General features: G+C 38.6%; 1 protein-coding gene across 1 annotated transcript in view; it reads right to left on the bottom strand.

The window, feature by feature from the left end:
- Dpyd (dihydropyrimidine dehydrogenase) overlaps positions 1-21,769 on the bottom strand; it is an 801,706-nt gene that overhangs the window by 763,591 nt on the left and 16,346 nt on the right. The gene's annotated exons all lie outside the window — the stretch shown is intronic.

The following is a 21,769-nucleotide window of genomic DNA, read 5'->3' on the forward strand; positions in this document are numbered from 1 at the left end:
TGGCATTAAAATGAATCAAAATTGCATTTGCACTACCCTATTTCACCGAGAAACTTAATTACAAGTGAAAACTCCTGTGACACATGAGATAGAGAAAAAAGAAGTAGATGTAATCTAAACAAATTAGAAAATGAGTCAAAGGTCACACAAAGATGTTCAAAATATAAAGAAAAAGAATATTAGACTTAGACCAGGACCTATATAGGAATATCAAAAATAATAATGCATATGGAAAAGCAAAGAAGAACCAAGGCTGTTAAGAACAAAAGCAAGCAAATAAAGAAATAAAACACCATTACTATAAATCAAGCTTATCTGGATAAAATGTGAACAAGGTAAATCCTAATCTCCTTTCTAATAATTCTCAAAAAAAAAAAATCTTGCCCAAGGGAAACACCAAAAAAAAAAAAAAAAAAAACCCTCATACACCTAAGGCTCAAGAAACATTGTAGAAGATAGAGTGGGAAGATTTAAAAGGCCAGAGGATCAGGTGTGCGCCCTGAAATTGTGTCTACTAGTAGTGACAGAATTTACAGTCGTAAAGCTTCACCAACCTGACTGCCTAAACATGGGCTGAACAAGGACAATAGGCACGCCAAAATGAGCAGAAGAAAAACCATGAGGTTCCAACCTTACACAAAGAACTGCAGGTAATTAAGGAAAGCTGGTGGTGGGAAAAATAGTCTTCCCCAGGGGAGAACACAGGAATTAATTATCTAGTACTAAATGGTTGGCACTGAAAACACACACACAAGTAACGCTATGCAGTTTGAGCAGGTTATATTTATGACTATATGTATATGCATATAAACATATACATGTAAAAATAATTAATGTAAAAACATGATTTGAAAGATATTAAGGATATATGAAGGGCTTTGGAAGGAAAAGGGGTATGGAAAAATGATGTAATTATATTTATGATATCAAAAATAAAAGAAACCATAATAATAATCATAAACCAATGTGACCAACAACAAGCAAAAAAAAAATTATTTTCACCAAAGAGGAAAATCTCCAATGGCAAATGCTTCAGTTGAACTAGTCAACATTTTGCTAATACCTTTGAACAATTTTGACATGGTGAAAAGCAATATGTAATAGCAGGGGGGAAAAAGGGAGAAAAGCATTAGAAAAAAATGGCTGTGGATATGACCAATAAATGACGTCCTTGCTGTGCAAACACAAGAACCCACATTTCAGTTTGTCAGGACCCATGTATATAGCCAGGCGGTGGGGGTAGGGGCTGCCAGTATTTGCGACCCATGTATATAGCCAGGCGGTGGGGGTAGGGGCTGCCAGTATTTGCAGCCCTCCAGCCACAGAGAGTGAGATCTCCAAGGCAAGCTGGCTGGCAAGAATGCCTAGACTTGGTGAAATCCAGATTAGACAAGTCATATTGCTTCACTACAATAGAGAGTGTTATAAAAAAAAACACATAGCATCAGCTCTGAGAAGCCACACACGTGCTTGCACACATGTGTACATATCTGCACACAATGTGCATAGCAGACATGTGAACAACACATGCCATGCACATACACATGAACAGCACACACATACATAAAAATCACTCAAGGAAAGGATAGACAAGACACAGAGGTTTAAAGTATTTAATGAAATGGGTTGTAATTTTTTAATTAGTAGGAAATGTAAAATCAAAATGGTTGAAGTTAGAGATTTTAATTTGGATATAAATAAATAAAAGTTCTGAACTAGAAATCTTAGCAGCGACCTTTACTGGAAGAGCACCTACAAGACAATGTGTCTCAGAGCTCCTCTCTATAAAGATTTCCCTGACTAGATCGGCCTTTTTGCTTCAGAGCTCTCAGATATCTCCACCAGGAGAAGCTATCCTGAAGTCACCACTAATCATGAAAGATTTCTTCTCTCATAGACTGAGAACACTGAAAGTTAGAGAATTAGAGATTTTTAAAACACTTTTAATTGATTCTTCTCTCATGTATTATATCCCAATCACAGTTTCTCCTGCATCCACTCCTCCCACTTCCACAACCCGCACCCATCTACCTTCACCCCTACATCTGCCATTTCTTCTTTGCTTGAGAAAAGGACAATTCTTCCAGGACTATCAAGCAAGCACAGCATAACAAGTCCCAATACAACTAGGCACAAACTTTCCTATCAAGGCTGGGTGAGGAAACTCAGTAGGAGGCAAAGGGTTCCAAGAGCAAGCAAAAGAGTCAGAGACACACCCCACTCACACTGTTATGAGTTCCACAAGAACACCAAGCTAACAACCATAATATACATACAGAGGACCTGGTGCAGAATCATGCAGGTTCCGTAATTGCCACTTCAGTCTCTGTGAACCCCTGTGATCCCTGCTGTAGCTGATTCTGTGGGCCAGGTTCTCATGGTGTCCTCAACCCTTCTATTGTCTGAAATGCAACACCAAGGAGGCGAGGAGGCAACACATGCTTGCCTGAAAAATGAGTGATTCAAAACTGTTCATTTCTCTCTCTCTCTCTCTCTCTCTCTCTCTCTCTCTCTCTCTCTCTCTCTCTATTTATCTGTGTGTGTGTGTGTGTGTGTGTGTGTGTGTGTGTGTGTGTGTGTACTCGCTGGCCATATAATTCTCAATGAACTATGTATTCTTTTTATCTAGACTGGAAGAGCACCAAACAGCTGGATATGGTTCTGACAGGGTCTTTAGAATCGAGTTCCTGTTGCACCTGATAACTCCAGGAACTTTCTGCAGCCTAGATTTTTAATTCTTTCAAAATTAGCCTGCCAAGGAAACCCTGTCTGCCCTTAGGGACGAAGAGGGAGGAGGAGAGGGAGTGGGGGGAGTGGGAGGGTGTTGGGAGGTGGGGCGGAAATGGAAACTTTTATAATTTAATAAAATTACTTAAAAAAAATTAGCCTGCCAAGCTCATCTTTTGCACATATTAAAATGAATCATTATTGGGAGTCTATAAACCTCTCCACAACACTAAGACAAATGAATAAACAAATTCTTATACTACTAAATAGGTGCTAGCAATGTCCTTCCCATCTTATACTATTCAGTTCTGTATATTCACATAAATTAATCATTTTCTGAGTGAAAATTTAGGTGATTTGTAAGAATATTTATCACATGATAATACAAAAGACTTTAAATGATACAAATAAAAAGCATTGCCTAAGATGAATTTTGTAGAAAGAATGCAAAGATGAAATCAGAAAAAGATACATTGCACACTAAATTTGATTTTAAATGGTAAGAATGTCACCTACTTTAAAGTTTTGGACTTTTAGATTGTTTTACATGCATTTCATAGTTTAAATTAAAAAGCCTCTACCATATTATGGCTACACAAATAAACTGAGACTGAATAAGTACCACATTTACAGTCCAAAGGAGACTAAGATACGATGTGGTCCTCTTTTCAGGTTTAAATTCAAAGACTTTATTCACAGATAAAGTCTTTCTATGTCTAATATATAAACTGGTTATAACCACATATATAACAAATATTAAATGACACTTGAATAACTCAATAAAAAAATTGATGTGTGGCAGGCACTCTGAAAACTTTTGTTCAAATCCCAGGACTCAGCAGTAGAAGGAAGAATCCAGCTCATGTTATAACTCTGATTCTGTACATACACCCTGGCAGAGGGGTACACACATACACCCACACTAAACGTAATTTAAAAAAAGAATTAAATCATCTCCCAAAAGTTTAAAAAGAGATAGAGAAAGAGATAGAGAAAGAGAGAGAAAGAGAGAGAGAGAGAGAGAGAGAGAGAGAGAGAGAGAATCAATGTGAGCCCTTGACTTTACTATGAAAGATAAACACCAGTGAGTTTGCATCCAAAGGGCTACCCCTCAGGACTCTTATAGATCAGCTCCAGCAATACAGCTGATGACGACAACCCTTAACTTCTCTGGAAATTGTCTTAAAGGCAAACAAACAAACAAAAACAACAACAGACACATCAATTGAAGACACTTTGCTGCAACTCAGAAAGAAAACTGAGGGTCTAATGAAGTCAGAAACACCAGCCCCCACTATCTTCCCCCTCCCAGCTCTGTAACACACTCATCCACCCCAAGAGTGTATAACCAACACAATAAGACTCCATTTGCACCAACACCCAGTTGAAGGCCCTAGCATCCCTAGTGCCTCTCAAGGAAGAACTTTCCGTCAGTATTTCTCAGAGCCCCACCTCCAATCACGGAGACAATGAACTCAGAAAAATACAGTCTAGTGGCCCAGAGTTCCTTGAACTCATGTCAGCTCTCACTGATTGACTATAGGCTCCACCTTGAGGGAACCATGCTAGCAACAACTGATGGTACCACTGGAGACCTTTACTATCACAGGGTGATAAAGACTACACAGGAGGAGCAACTCACTGACAAAACCAGAGACGGCTGCTCACACCCAGCACGCTGGTCATAAAGTCGGGTGTCCCTTTGGAGGAGCAGGCACTATTATTACCCCATGTAATGGAGTAATAGAGCTGTGGCTGGGAGATGTCCTAAAGGATAAGACAGTGACATGAACAGGCAGTTCTCCACATGAACTGAATTCACTTGAACCCCTATATGGGGAAGTTCGAGCCTAAAAGTCTTCTGAGCAAATGAGACTTTGATGGCAAACAATAAGGAAGGATGACATCTTACTGAAAAAAAAAATAAATAGAGATAACATAGCAGAGAATTCACCAGGCAGAACAGGAAGAACAGGTCAAACAAGCTCTTAGCAAAAGTCCTTTAAAAACTCACCTCAAAAGCAACCCTCACCAATGAGTCCAAATTCAACTGAAGCATACAACGGGGCAATTGATACTTCCGGGAACTATACAAAGTAGGTGTGCTATACAAACTAAGTGTGCTGGCAACATGAACAGAAAAAGATTCAGAGCGAACTGGAAAGGAGGCATACAAGAGCTTTATAGAAACCACTGTAAAAACCCCAGGGTACCGAAGTGCATCACAAAACAAAACAAAACAAAAGACACAAGTATAGGAAAGGAACTTGTGATAGCCTATGCTGGAGAGGATGTGGAGAGAGGGGAACTCTCATCCATTGTTTGTGGGAATGCAAACTTGTGCAGCCACTGTGGAAATCAGTGTGGCAGTTTCTCAGGAAACTGGGAGTCAACCTCCCTCAGGACCCAGCAATTCCACTCTTGGGAATATACCCAAGAGATGCCCTATCATACTACAAAAGCATTTGTTCACCTACGTTCATTGCTGCACTATTTGTAATATCCAGAACCTGGAAACAACCTAGGTGCCCCTCAATAGAAGAATGGTTAAAGAAGGTGTGGAACATATACACATTAGAGTTTTACTCAGTGGTAAAAAACAATGACATCTTGAATTTTGCATGCAAATGGATGGAAATAGAAAACGCTTTACTGAGTGAGGTAACCCAGACCCAAAAAGAGGAATATGGTATGTACTCACTCATAAGTGGATTCTAGACTTAATTAAAGGTCTTTGAGCCTATAATTCGTGATCCTAGAGAAGCTAAATAAGAAGGTGAACCTGAAGAAATTCATATAGTTATCCTCCTGGATATTGGAAGTAGACAAGATTGCCAGGCAAACTTGGGTGCATGGGGGGTGGAGGGGTGGAAGTAAGGGGAGAGGGCTAGAGAGAAGAGAGAGGGGGAGGATTGGGGATAGCTTGGGGGAAGGGGATGAGGGGGAGGGAGGAAGGATGGTTATGGGAGCAAGGAGGTATATATCTCAACTAAGGGAGCCATTTTAGGGTTTGCATGAGATTTGATTCTGGAGGGGTTCCCAGGCCCAAGGAGAGGTCCCCAGATTTTTCCCTGGGCAGCAGAGGAGAGGGTGCCTGAACTGGCCTTGGTCCATAACCATACTGATGAATATTTTGCATATCACCATAGAACCTTCATCTGGCGATGGATGGAGATAGAGACAGAGACCCACATTGGAACACTGGACTTAACTCCCTAAGTCCAAATGAGAAGCAGATGGAGGGAGAACGTGAGCAGGGAAGGCAGGATCAGAGGGAACCCTCATCGGACGATGGATGGAGATAGAGACAGAGACACACATTGGAGCATTGGACTGCACCCCCAAAGTCCAAATGAGGAGCAGAAGGAGGGAGAACATGAAAAAGGATGTCAGGACCACGAGGAGTGCGTTCACCCACTGATACATGGGGACTGATCTAATGAGAGCTCACCAAGGCCAGCTGGACTGCGACTGAACGAGCATGCGATCAAACCGGAGTCTCTGAATGTGGCTGACATGGGGGCTGACTGAGAAGCCATTGACAATGGCACTGGGTCTTGTTTTGTCTGCATGTATCCTGCATGGGATACTAGTCTGTTTGGATGCTCACCTTCCTAGACCTGGAGGGAGCGGGGAGGACCTTGAACTTCCCACAGGGCAGGAAACCCTGACTGCCCTTAGGACTGGAGTGGCGGGAGTGGGAGGGGATTGGGAGGAGGGGAGGAAGTGGAAATTTTTATAAATAAATAAATAAGTAAATTTAAAAAAAAGAAAAAAAAAGAAGTAATGCCTGCTTGAAGGATTCTGTGAAAGTTCTGGGTCACTGCCGCACCATGAGTTTTCTCCTTTTCACATACTCTGTTATGATGCCATCTGCCTAGATGTCATGGGGAGGAAAGAAGCCCTGGGTTAGACCCCTCATGCCACCAAGATAAATGGCATAAACACAATAACCACAGCAGAAACAAGAAAGCACAGCATCCTATAAAGCATAGATACTAATGGGGCTCTAGAAGCCACTGTGAAATGCATACTGTCAGAATGCATAAAAAAAAAAGCAAGACCCAACCATGCTGCATTGTCATTAGCAACACATTAATACATTATAGACTCAATGATACAAATAACATGAAAGACTGACGGATTTTTTTGGCCATATTAATTTCTAAACAGACTTGAAACAATAAAGCATTCCTAGATGTAAAGAGGGACGTTTAATAACAGAGAAGTCTTACCCATTTGGAAGTTTGAATAATTCAAAACATATATGCGCCAAAAAACAAGGCAAGATACACTTAACAAAACTGACAAAGTATAAGGGGAAACATATCGAGACAATAACAGTCGTCAATAATAATGTTCCGTATTAAATAATAGCTAGAAAACTAGAATGAAAAGCAAGGAAACAATCCTGTTTCCTAATTATCCCATGAGACTGTAGAAAATAAGCAACCCAAGAGAGCAGAGCACACATTCTTCATGGGTATGTGCATGAAGCTTTCCAAAAAGGAACTATGCTAGAGTTAAAACAAGCTTCTGTCTGTGGAGAAGGCTCAGTAGATAAAGCCTTTGGCTTGCAAGCCTAAGGACCTGAGTTTGGATCCCCAGAAATTCGCAGAAAGTCATACATAATAGCATGTGTCTGTAATTCTAGTGTTCCCACATCAAGATGAGATATAGAGAAAGGAGACTTGCTAGAAGCTGAAGGTCAACTAACCTAGTGTACACAGCTAGTCGTGTGAACAAAGGGAGACCCTGTCACAGAAGAGGCAGAAGGCAAGAAATGACAGCTGAGGATGTCCTCTGACCCCAACATGAACCGTATATGAATACGCCTGCACTCACGAACCTGAACACATACATAAAAACACACAGGTATACACATCACTTATATACTCACTCACACAGATGCGCATGCGCACACACACACACACACACACACACACACACACACACACACACACACCCTAGATGTTGTGGGAGTAACTTCCGCTGCCTCAACCAATAATCACTGAAGCAGGAGCCCACAGTGCAGCGGGGAGCGACTTCCGCTCCGTCAGCCAATAGCTGCTGAAATACCAGCCCACTGGGGCGTAGTATATTTCTCTCTTAAAAAGAGAAGCAGTTCCGGATAAGGCCCTCTTGGTTCCGGCTCTTGGTTCCGGTGCTCGGTCTCAGCTGCTGCTCCCGGCTCCTGCTCCAGCGACTAGGCTCCCTTCCTGACGGTTTATGGTGTATGTAAGTTTTACCCCCCGCCAAATAAATAACCCCTTAAAACATAACTGGTGTGGGATTGATTCGTTAATACCTAGATGAAAATTAAAAAAATAAATTATGTTCTACAAACATAATGGAATGATGTTAGGTAGTGACAAGAAGAATATGTGGGAGGACAGTCACTATAAATACAATAATTTAAAAAACAGAAAGTTCTACATATAGCAGGCTTGCATTCTCATGAAATGTCCAGGTTAGAAAAATCTGCAGATCAGGGTTTGCCTAGGGTTGAGGGGTGGAGGAAGTGGAAAGTAACCACTAAAGCATGTGGTTTGTTTGAGGAGTGATGAAACCCGACTGTGTATTGGAAGCATAATTATGAATTAATTATATAAAATAATAATAACAATAAATACATTAATAATATTAATATATTTAAAATGCTAAATGTTTTCCCTTATATGGGGAGTGGCAGGATATGGCAATTATATCTTGATAAAGTTGTTATCAAAAATCAATAAATGCTGCATTCAAAAATTTAACTGTACACTGGTTCATTTTAATTAACAACTTTGGGACTTGCTTTACTTGCATAAATGTAATAAAATTATTTTAGTCATTCTTACAAATGACAGACACAATGGATCCTTCCTCTGTCACACTAGTTTTCTATGTATTCAAAATAGGACAGTCACACTCAAACTAAATGTTTACTCCTTGCAATGAAAAATTTCCAAGGCAAATGTCCACTTAAAAAAATTCAAGAATCTCATTTTATAGAAAAAACTAAAGATAATTTCTTATAAATACAGTGCTTTGGCTTACGTTTTCAGATTTGAATCACAAGAGTACCATGTAATAATGTAAGTCAATAAAGGAAAGAATGAGTTTAAAGGTATTCTGGCCAACATTTATATCAAACAAAATAGGAATCATGCAAGAAATGTGGCTGTATTTATTTTACCTTTTACATTCTCAATCCATATTGTGATAAATGATTGCGTTTATCTATGCCGGCATAGAAATGTAACTTTTGGAAATAAACATTCTGAATGTAATTTATTGGCTGCTTATCATGGTTACTTTTCTTTCACATAACACAAACATAAAGCATAACCTAGCATGAAAAATTGGGTTAACCTTTTATGAGAAGGCATTGAGTTGAATTCAATGGATCTTGGGTAAAAATAAATTGGATTGTGGAGAATGGTTACCAAGGATTTGACTTAATAATTTCCCAGATGAAAAGTGATATAAAATAAGAATACAGGATATGAGTGGTTGAGAGCTGCTCAAAACAATTTTCCCAAACAAGACTTTTTAAAACCCAAAGTCAATATCATCAATAAGAAAGCAGCTGGCAGAATAATAAGGGAGAGTTCTAAATTACATTTTTCCTAAGAAATGACCAAAGTCAGGGCCCTACCAGGTCACAGGGTCCCCTCTCTGGATAAATTGAGCACTTTAAGAAGCCCATTAACCCTTTCAGATATCAAGTTACTGGTAATAGAAGGGGACTTCTCTCTTTTCAAAGAATCAGGCTTCAGGTTTTCCAGTCATTTTCAGAAGCATTATGACAATGTCAGAAGCATTACGGTACTGCAATGTTGTGCATGGGGAAAAAAGAAAAATACCAATTTGAGAAAATTTGATGGCATGAATTTTGTTTGGTTTCAGAAAGGATTTAATATGATTCAAGCAGATTCTGCATAAAATCTGAGTTATGTACTGTCACCCAGTTTCTGTAAACATTACAAGTAGGGGTTTCAGGAGTCCTGCAGCACGCATACTGCAAGTTTGTACCTGGGTTTTGTGCCTCAAACTAGACAGTGTGAAGACTGACCGTTTGATTGCAATAACACACCTTCTCTTCCTGGAGGAAAGCACTAATCCCTGGTTGTAAAATGCTGCACCTTGAGTATCATTTAGGGGTTTAAATTCCAGTTTCATAGAGTCATTTGGCCAAGTGTCCTTTTTTAAAATATGTGCCAATGTTTACATGACTGTATTTATTAATTAAATATTGTATCATCAAGATTTTCATCTTTTGTAATATTCAAATTACAAACAAATATTTTCTACCTCAATACTACTTATCCTTTGTTGTCATCCTGAACTATAAAAATGATACACATGTACTCATATTTGGAGTACACATGCTCAAGTTGATGAATTAAAACTGATCTTATTGAAATTCTGGTTAAATATTATAATTGATGGCATACTCTGAGATTCCTATCGGTCATTTCCATGTATGAGGCTAACAGAAAGCAAATGATTAAAAGCATGCTGCTTCTACTTCTGCCTAACTTATCACACATACTTCAACTTGATTTCACAATGTATTTTCTTTCACTTGTACCTGAGGAAACACCACACTATTTTGACCTGAGCAAATTCTCTCGACTCACAGGCAAGCAGACAGGCCACCCGTTAATGCATTTATGTCCTAGCAAATTCTAGCGAATAGAAACCATCTTTTTGGTACTTACTTGCTGAGCTTCAGTGTCAGCCAATTACTGCACCATTTCTTATGTCTGTCACAACTCATAGGAGAGGGGGAGAGTTTAAAAAAATTTCTCTGGCATTTACAAAGTAGTTGTAAATGGGGACTTTAGATAAGTCCAGAGATGGTGTGGCCAGTTTTCTGCTCTATGGGGAACAGAGAGCAGAATAAGCTTCATTTGGTCCCCCAGGACAAAAGCAGATACAAGCAAGTTTGGAGTCAGAAGGCTTTGGAAGATGTTAGTGATTAGTCCTGCCCAAGGACTCTCATGTGTTCATAGTCATCTTCTAAATGAACTCGTAGGCATCGCCTTAAGTTGGACCACTTTTCCAGGTGATGTTAATAAAGCAAAGTTGTCCTTTTTTCTTGACCTTTCCTACTAACTCCAATATTCTTTCTATGAACAGTATTTAGCTCAATATTATTAACAAACAACAGATGAAGAAAGATTATGTAAAGATTCTAAATCTTTCTGTTAAGAACTTCCTAAACAATGTGTCTAGTGCTTTATGTTACACTTGGTCTTAGATCTTAATTTTTCTATTCTATTTTTGCTGGCTATTTAAACCAACAGTGTCTCATTCTTTCACTGTTAAACAGTTATTAGTAATAGTTTATAGCATTGATTATTATGGCAACATATGAAAATTACCTGGTGAGCAGTAAGTTTCTATTCCACATTGAATTTTAGTTGTCTGAGTAGATTTTGTTATAATTTAGCTAATGGGCATTTGTGCTTCTAAATGTCAATTGTGAATATTTACATGTGGATTTGTTTTAAAAGTATAGGAACATGCAAAAAAGACAAAGGCAACAGGCAAAAGGGAAACTATAAATAAGACAGAATGACAAGAAGTGATGTACCTCAAATGAAATCAAATTGATTATGGGTTCCTGAATTTATCATAGCTCCCTGACCTGCAATTGCAAAGGCAGATTGCCGACCAATGTCAATATGCTCTTCGCAAATTAGAATGGCACTATTGAAGTGTCATGAAATTCAAATATATATTTTTAACATCCATGACATGTATGAAACAATGCAGATAATGTCTGTGATGCATAGAACCATGCATAACTAGTGAACTTTGGGCTAGACATGTAAGGCTGAATTTACATTACATTTCCAATCTGGGAAAGACAAGTTGGGTGAGAAAAATGATGAATTTGTAAGCATCACAAAACTCATCAACTGGAAGTGCATAAATGGTTTCAGGATGCTAGTCACATCACCTGAGAAATTCAATTCATTTCCATTGAACAAATAGTTAACCTAAGTAAAATAGTTCACACGTTTGAAAACACCACATCTATCATGCTTCCGTGCGACTAAGCAATCTGTGTTCTATCACTTGAGTCTCTAGTCATCTTTGCCAGAATTTACAGGGTTTTTTAACTCATAAATTAAATGCTACTCAACAGACTGACTTTAAAAAGGTTCATTTTCTTTTTAAAAGACTGAAAATTCATACAGAGGGACACGCACACACATAAGCATATATATGCAAATATGCTAACGTATATGATATTAACCTGTGAGTCTTCCTTTTGCTCCTCTTGGTACGGGGGTCTGTACCCAGAATCTCACGCTGATCAGAAAACCACTTGCCAGTGATCCAGCTCTCAATTCAATGACCACACAATTCTTGTAGGATCAAAGCATGATGGTAATATCTGATGTAGACACTGGTTTCTTTAGTTAAGATACAGCCCCTGAATACCATAGACTCGGTGACTTAAGCAACAAACACCTCGTTGTCACAATCTTAGAGACAGAATAGTCCACGCTCAATTTTGTGCACAATTTGGTCCTTAGTGAAGACCCTTCTGCTGGTTTGTACATTACTACCCCTGTCTTCTATCTCTGTGTGAAGAGAGTGAGAACAAGTCCTCCACAGGCTTCTCTCATAAAAGCATTAATGGCATTATAAAAGTTCCACCCTAATGAGCTTAAATAGCCCTAACTCACTTCGAAAGGTCCCATCTCCTAATACTACACACTGGGAACTAGGCTTTAACACATGAACGTAGTGTTATTCTAATTGTAGTGGTATACAATTAGACTATAACAGACCCAGAAAAGACTCTATCGTGTGTGGAGCATTAAAACATGGCTCACATTGTATTTCAGCACAGACAATAGTGTCTTAGTATTTCAGATGGAACTATATCAACTCCAGACTTTCTCTGTACCAAGAAGAAACTTCAGAACCAAAGCAGTGAGCATTTTATTGGATTACTTACACTTTCGAAAAGAAAAGAAAAGCTATATTACCAAAGAATTTAACACCAGCTCACAATTATTCTATTTCTTTTATTCTTCTATTTGTTTATTAAAGAACAAAACATTAAGAATATACTACAATATTGTACTAGCTGGGTTTTTTTTTTACATTGTGAATTAAAAATAACATATCAAGGGAAGGAATTTATGAAAGGATATTAAAAGTGTATAAAAGGAAAGAAAACATGTTACAGCATACTGACTGAATTACAAAGCCCAGAGTTTTTGAATTAAGGAGGTAAAAGAATGTCAACATGCTAAAAAATAAAACACGACCAGTCAACAAATAATAAAGCTGGAAGAAAAGATGTAGAGACCAAGGGCAAAAGCAAGATCTGAGTAAATCTTATTGTTTTAAAAATTAAGTAAACTGAATGTGTAACTTGTTTCAAAAATTAATAATAAATCCTATATTGACTAATTGTGCACCAACTATAGGACTAACTGCCAAAAGGAAACAAAATGAAATAGCAAGCATTTTGCTTTACAATAAGAACTAAAGTGATCAAAGGTGATTTTTTTCTTTTTCACACTTTATTAACTGGAGGATGATCACAAGAAATGCGCTCTGAGAAGGACATTAGTATGGGAAGGTGGGGAGCTAGACTCTTTGAAATAGAAGCTATGAAACCATACAGTGTTGTGTTCTTCTTCTGGAACTGTATTGAGTCTTAGCTTATAATGTTTACAAATACACAGCATTCTCATTTCAATCTTGTATCCAGAAGCTTGCTCTGTTTGGTTTCTCTAGCATTAAAGTCTTCTCTCTCTTTCTTCCTCTTAATCTTTCTCTCTCTCTCTCTCTCTCTCTCTCTCTCTCTCTCTCTCTCTCTCTCTCCTTCACTTCTCTCTTTCTTTTCTTTTTCTTTCTTTTTTTCTTGGGTACACATGTGTGTGTACACGCGCACGTAAACGTGAGCCTACATATGTGTGCATGCACACATATATTGTTTGTAGGCAATGTCATGTGTTTTTCAAAACCACTTCTCTCCTTAGCTTTTGAGGCAGAATCTGTCATTAAACCCGTGGTTTGTAGGTTCTGGAGGACTGAATTAAGGTCTTTACATTTATTTCATGATCTCTTTACCAAATGAATTATGTCACTACCCCAAGGCCTCACTTTGTATACACTGTCTTTACTGCTGTAAATTCTCTACTCAGCTAGGTCACAACAAAGGGCTCTTGAATCTTCTCTAATTCAGTCAGCCATTGAAATGCACTGTCATATAGCGTATCTACATGCATGGTCTATCATGACTTAAATTCATCTGAATCAAAAATATCCATGCACTGTCTTTCCTTACAAAATCTCACAACACCCCTATATCTCTCATAAAAAATGCCACACTTTTTCCTGTGAGCATGCACACAGAGACTAGTCTACATGGATTCTCCTTTGCTTATTCATCTCACGCATGGCTGTTCATGTCAATCACATGTGGCTGGGCCTTTGCTATTTCTACCTCAGCATATACAAGATCCTTTTGAGGTTACCTGGATTGCACCATGATCAAACTCTCCATGTTAGATTACTCGTTACTCGCTCCAGTCGTAAAATTTTAATTCCAAATTTTTGCTTGCATCACCAGGAAGCAGTTGTTTTATGTTACATTGAACACCTAAGTTCTAACTAAAAACCATTCTCCCAAAACTTAAAAATCAGCCTTCGCTCTGCTATGTTGCACCCATGAGTCTCAAAAGAAACAGTGCTATTTGCTACTCCTTCCACATACGATAGGATATCATATGTGTATGTTTTTTATCATCAGACTGTCCAGTGAAACGCAAAAGCAAGCATCATGATTGTAATATCTATCTATCTATCTATCTATCTATCTATCTATCTATCTATCTATCTGTGTGTGTATTCAAAAATAAATATGTATACATACATACACATTAACAAGATAAAAAACATATTCTGAAAGGAAAATCTCCTGCTGGAAAATAAAAGGACATTCCTAGTAGAAAGCCAAACAGAATCCTGTTTTTCTTTTGCTGTCATTCTCTCATTCTGTTTCAGAAGACAAAGGAGACAACATTCACCACTTGTCAGCAGTTACAGAGGTTTCAAGCCTTGTAATGATTAACAGCACTGTGAAAGGGGGGTGGTCCCTTGGTCTTACTTTCCTGCCAAGGTGTAATCAGCAGCTCACTTGCTGAAGCAGCAGAACAGAGCTGTTCCAAAATCAACACTTTCCAATGGGAAAGTCAAGGCAACACCACACTTACTGACTCTTTGATGTTCTAGAGTGGAAGTTTCGAATTCCAGTATACAAGGTATGAAAGACAGGGCCCCCAAAGCAAGAGAAGCTGGAAACCACCTGAGAGAAAGAGCTGTACAGAAAGAAAGAAAGAAAGTCAAGTATGATCACTAAGTATAGGATCTATACGAGCAAAGTCAGTCTAGAAAACAGCTTGTGCCCCCACTGCACCATTAAAACTTCAAAAGGTGATCCTCTACAAAGTTATCTTGTGCAAGAAAGAGAATTTATCATTAGTAGCAAGGGAGCTACAGAAAATACCCAATGTCTGACAGGGAGAGATCTATTTATAACAGAAAAAATATGCTACAAACATATATTTCAATCATGGGTTAAAGAGAAATTTGCTGATATATAAATGATTCTTGATCTTATAAAGAAAATAAAATCTGGGACTGAAATTAGGTCTATTAGAAATTGATACTTTACTGTATTAAATAACTTTAAAATGACACAAAATTCATGGCACTTTTACTCTCCTAATTTAAGAACAGTAATTTGGATTCTTTATTGATTTAATATGCTAATGCCACATGCTACTCACACAGTTGTATGTAGGATCAAATGTAACAGGTAGAACATGCTCAAAAACACCCACATTATCCAATCGAGTTGAAAATCCCACATTATTCAAACTGGCTCCAAAATACTGGCTATGGTAAACAGGAAACCATGAACAGGCACTACAGCACCATTAAGCTGTAACTTTCTCTCTGTTTTAAGATCCTATGCCTGTCCTGGGAGGAGCCTCCTCTTAACAACCTGTTCCCATTCAGGTGTTCAGTGTGTGATATGAAAGCCTGTAGCCCCTTGGGGTGGTTTGAAAGAGACAAGTCCTTCATCAATTTCCAGCACCTCAATACTGTTTGGGAGGTGTAGGTGGAGCAGCCTTGCTTAAGGAATTCCATCACTGGAGCTGGACTTTGAGATTAACAAGCCCCCATCACTTATAGCTCAAGATAAGAGTTCTCAGAATCCGGTTCCTTCTCCATGCCTCCCTGCCATGATGGACTCCGCCCCTCTCTGGAACATAATATGCAAAATAAGACCCCTTTCCATAAGCTATTTTGGACATGATGTTTTAACACAGCAGCAGAAAAACAACTAAGGCACCCCTGCAGAGGTAGCCATTTGACCCCAAATATCAGCTAAGGTCAAGAGCATCTGTGATGTGAAGTACCGCATGTGTTCCTCCATGTGAGGTGCAGCTTGTCTCTTCACACAGGACAGTGGTGGGGAGGGGCAACCTGTGGCATTCTTCATCTGATTTCCATTTCTCGGGGATTACATTCTTTTACCACTTGATAACCAGTGTCTCTGAAATGATTGTTATTTCTCTATGCAGACACCGATGCAAATGCAAGCATGAAAGAGTGTATTTGGTAGGTCTGCATTGCTATATTCAGGCATATTCCCTCAAAAAAGTATACAGCTTTATTGTGAAAGGTAGCTGAGAACATCCCATCAGGAAAGAATGTCTTCCTCTTTTATGCCTAAAACCTTAGGCCACAGTGTACCAGTATCACGGGGTATCTTATTTAGAGTTTTTATTGCTGTGCTGAAATACCATGACCAAAGAGCAAGTTGGGAGGAGGGTTCCTTTAGCTTACAATCCCACAAGACAGGAACTCAAATAGGGCAGGATCCTGAAGGCAGGAGCTGCTGCAGAGGCCATGGAGAGGCACCGCTTACCAGCTTGCTTTTCAAGGCTTGCTCAGCCTGCTTTCTTATAGAACCCAAGACCAGCAGTCCATGGGTGGCATCACCCATCATGGGCTGGACCCTCTCCCATTGATCATTACTTGAGCAAGAAAACGCCTCACAGTTATATCTCATGGAGGCCTTTCCTCATCTGAGGATCCTTCCTCTTTGATGACTCCAGCTTATGTCAAGTTAGCACACAAAGCCAACCAGTGTATGAGATTACATGAATGCTGTGACCAGTGTCTGGTATTTGCTTTCTTTTTCTTTTTCTTTTTCTTTTTCTTTTTTTCTTTTTCTTTTTCTTTTTCTTCCTTCCTTCCTTCCTTCCTTCCTTCCTTTCTTCTTTTATACATTTCTTTCTGGTGTTATAGAGCTAAATATATAAAGTCAATCACATAGAACTATCTTCTCATGTGACCCTACGACTTGCTGGAGCCTCACCGGCTTACACAGCCACATAAGTGCTGTCCTACCCCTCAGGGGAAGTGTGTGTCCATTTAACTCCAGTAAAGAGAACTCAGGGACTCTGGCTGGGATCCTCCAAACTTTTATATGTGTTCCTTCCCTTTGGAGACTTTAATTTATCTTTTTCCGTCAAAATTCATTTTGAAATGGCAATAAAGTATTTCTCAACACCCCCCCCCAACCCATATGCATTTAAATTTGTTTGTGTACATATGTACCACAAATCAGGGATGGAGGACAGAGGAGAATTTATGGGAGTTCTACCATGTAGAACTCAATAATAGAACTCAGGCCATCAGGTTTGGCAGCAAGCTCCTCTGCCCTCTTGGATATCCCGCTGCTCACACCAACCCAACCCATTTTAATTAGTAATCTTATGTGAAGAAAGTAAAGACAAATTTAATTTCAAAATAACGGACTTTTGAACAGGCCAGGTTAGCACATTATAGACTCTATTGAGCAAAACATAGTATTTCAAATCTCTGTGTAGATTTGCTAATTTTCTGTAGCTAGATAGAAACTGGCATCAGTGCAAAACATTTCTAAAGCAGAGGTTCACAATACCCCACCTTAATGTCCATAATCTTCTCCTGTGGCAAATCCCTACTACTGTTCAAAGGGCCAAGTTCTTAGTTAAAGTCTCTAAGACCTGCCCTGTTGTTCCCGTAAGTCATTTGACTAACTGAAGTTTATAAGATAAATTTGGAACATGGATTTTTGAGGGAGTAATATCAAAGAAAGAAGTACCCACTTTTATTTTCCTCCTTCACTCTCCTGTCAATGTTCTAACTTCCAACTTGAACAGGAAGGTGAATGTGGAATCAGCAGTATGGAAAGACACAAAGTCATGAAGAACTCAGAGGCACCATGTTCTCTGCACAATGTATTACTGGCTTTCTTTTCCCATGAAAAATAAATAAATCACTGTCCTCTTTAAGCCATCTTCATTCATTTTCCTTGGTTCTCACTCTGCCCAAAGGGACCGTGGCAGCCAACTAGGTGTGGGAAGGGCTGTCAGTCTAACCCTCAGGTAAAATGCCCAAAACCAAAGTGTACATGAACTTGAAAGTAAAAGCATTTGGCTCATGTATTTTAAAAGACAAATGAGAAACCACATCAGCATAAGTTAGTAGCTTTCTTGAAATCCATCAAGATGTCAAAAATCCTAAACCAAAGATTACTCATTTCAAAAATGATCAATGGAAATTTTATTGTACTGGCTTGGGGAAAAAAAAAAAGAACACATGATTCATTTTAATCTCCATTGATTGACTATTAATAGTTTTCTCAATTTGAACTCGCATAAAATTTTAACAGCACAGAACAATGACGTGAATAACAATTCAGCCAATGTCCTTCTGTGTACTGTGTATTGAAAGCCCTACTCCTTCCATACAATCCATCCTCCCACTCATTCTCCGTGAAACTAGCCTTACAGACTGTGGTAAGGGATACACCCCTGTGCCCCTTCCGCAAGGTTTACCATACAGAACACTCTACCTCTATCAATAGACCCCGATGTGATTTCAGAAACTGCCCTCAGTCTAGCAGAGAATTTAACAAGAAGATAGTTCAACTGTTTCATCTAAAAACGTATGTGTCCAATTTGGAAAACTAAATGAACCTATTTTTTAAAAAAAATTTGGATCAGTACACTGTTTTCAATATTTTAAAAATTTATTTATATTTGTGTGTGTGTGTGTGTGTGTGTGTGTGTGTGTGTGTGTACAGATACCTGCGGAGTCTCGAGGAGATGGCATCAGAACCATTGGAGCTGAATTTATAGGCTTCCATGAGGGTTTTCCAGTCCTCTGGGAGAATGTCATGAGCTGTTGACTATTGAGCAAACCTCTTCACCCATCCCATCCCCACTGCAATGCTTTTAATAGCTGGTGCTTAATAAGGTTTTCAGATATTACAGCCACTTCTCCAGAGGATGGTTAGGATGGTTCAGTTGACTTTCACTATAATCTGACGATAGTGGCATTAGTATTGCAGTTTAAACATGAGTCAATCAAAACTACAGGAGGCTTTACATAGCCAATTTGTGTTTGCCCTTAGATTTTAATTTTATACTATTAATTATTAGTCTTAATTCTTTCACAGTTAATGATAATGTTAGATTTACCTTTTTCTAGTTTTTTTTTTTCTTTCTTTTTTTTGAGATAGGACTTCACTCTTGCAGTACAGGTTGACCCAATCTTACAATAGTATAGAGAAGTCACAGATATATTGAATTATCTGCCATTTTGTATCAGCCTACTCCATTAGGAAGTCATACACAGAGGCAGAAAAAGAGCAAGAACCAATCCAGCTTCTTGATAAGCTGCTATAGGAGATGGAGGCAGATAAGAGAGGGGGGTTGAGTTGAAGACAATTAAAATAACTGAATAAATGTATTAAGTTGTTAAACAATAAAAAATTAATAAACAATAATCAGAAAACAAATTAAAAATAAAAATCAGTCAGAGGCATAAGAGGTTATAAGCAATGTTTCAACGCATTGGGTAAAACTAGGTATCTTTTCTTCCTGAAGGAAGCATTACATACATAGCCCCCCTTTTAAACTCTACTTATTAATATTTACTTATTTATTCATTTTCATGCATTGTGTGTGCCTGAGAGTGTGTATGTGTACTATATGCATGCAGTATCAACAGTAGCCAGAAGACAATATTAAATTAGCTGGAACGGGAGTTAAAGGCCTTTGTGAAACAGTGTGAGGGTGGTGGGAACTGAACTCAGGCTTCTGCAGAAGGAGAAAGTATTTGTAAGCACTGAGACTTCTCCCCAGATGCAAAGACAGGTTTTAAGCTTTGAGAGATTACCTGTGCCTTTGAAATAGTCGTCACTTTAAAGCTGAGTAAATTCTCGCTGTCACCTCAACATAAACCTACAGCTTCATTCTGAGTAGGCACTTAAGCTGAATTATGTTATGTAATGAGGAGAACTTCCATCATATCAACAGTGGGCTTTGCAGACATTCTTTCAGAAACAAAATTCTTTTCTACTGAAACTAGATGTGTTTCCCTTCCTCTACTCCTCCCAGTTCCTCCCTACCTCCCCCCCTCCATCAGAACCCACCCCCTTTCTTTCTCTCATTAGATAATGAATAGGCATCTGTGGGATGGTATAAAATAAAATATGGTAAGATAAAACAAAACCAAACTAACAGGAATACGATGTTATAAACAAACCAAAGAAAAAGACCCCCCCAAAACACATAAGAAACAGATAGAGATGCAAAGACCCACTCTTGCATATGCTCAGAAATTCTATAAAAAGACAGCTAGAAACCATAATATATAAGCAAAGAGCCTGTGGGGTAAAATAAATTAAAAATTAAATAGAATAAAAGTAAGAAAGGAAGGAAGGAAAAAAGATGCCCTATCATGAAAGTATAAGAAAAGAGCCTCCAAGGAGGCCACTGATCTCATTTTCTTTTGGCCATCTACTGTTGGGCGTGAGGCCTACTTTTAAGAGCAGATCGTTTCCCCCCTGAGAAGACCTTCTAAACACAACAGAACAGACACACATATGAACTCATAGCGACTGAGGCCGTATACACAGGGCCTGCAGAGATCTGATTCAGATGGGGATCTTAGAACTGAAAGAAATAAACACACATGTCTATCTGATCCCTAGCCCAGAAGCTATCTTCAACTGATAACCCCTTACAGATTTTTCTTAAATGGGCACACAGCTAGGAAATAAGCACTCATAATTCTTCACTTCAATCCAAAAAGTAAAATTTCTATGTATTTTTAAAGAGCAAATGAGCAGGCTCATCTTTTCTCTAAGTTCTCCTGGCACTTAAATTTACTCAAAGTTTAAACATTTTTTTCCCAAAGGATGATAGATATTGCTTTTTCAATTAAGGTTACTCGACTGGCATAGATGAAAATTTGAATTAATGAAGGACTCTGTGATGGAAATTAACTAATTTGCCAATTAATTATGTAACAGGATAGATTGCAAGCATCATTCATGCTGTTTATACCTGTAATGAAGAAGCAAAGGCTATATAGCCAGTGCAGCTCTTGTAAACTGTGTTATGGCAATGATAAAAGCTTAAAATAAAGTGTATTTTTAAAGAATTTATTTTATTATTATTTATGTGAATATGTGTGTATGGTGTATGTTGTGTGTATATGTGTTATGTAGTGTGTGTGTGTGTTTGTGTGTGTGGTATCTGTAGGCGCTGTGCAGTGTATATGTGTGTGTATGTGTTCTGTGTGTGGTATGAGTGTATATGTGTGTGATGTATATGTGTGTATGTGTTGTGTATGTGTGTGTAGGGTGTGTGTATGTGGTGTGGTGTGTGTGGTGTGTATGTGTATGTATGCGTTCTGTGGAATGTGTGAATGTCTGTGCAGGTGTGAGTATGGGGTATGTGTTCTGTGGTATATGTGTATATGTGTGTATGTGTGTGGTATGTATATGTTTATGTGTTGTGTAGTGCATGTGCGGGTGTGTGGGGGGTATGTGTTCTGTGGTATGTGTATATGTGTGTGTGTGGTGTATATGTGTGTGTATGTGGTATGGTGTGCGTGTGGTGTGAGTCTGTGTGTGTATGCATTCTATGGTACGTGTGTATGTGGG

Source organism: Myodes glareolus, chromosome 17 (genome assembly GCF_982192425.1).
Source record: "Myodes glareolus chromosome 17, mMyoGla1.1, whole genome shotgun sequence".
Taxonomy (NCBI): Eukaryota; Metazoa; Chordata; class Mammalia; order Rodentia; family Cricetidae; genus Myodes; species Myodes glareolus.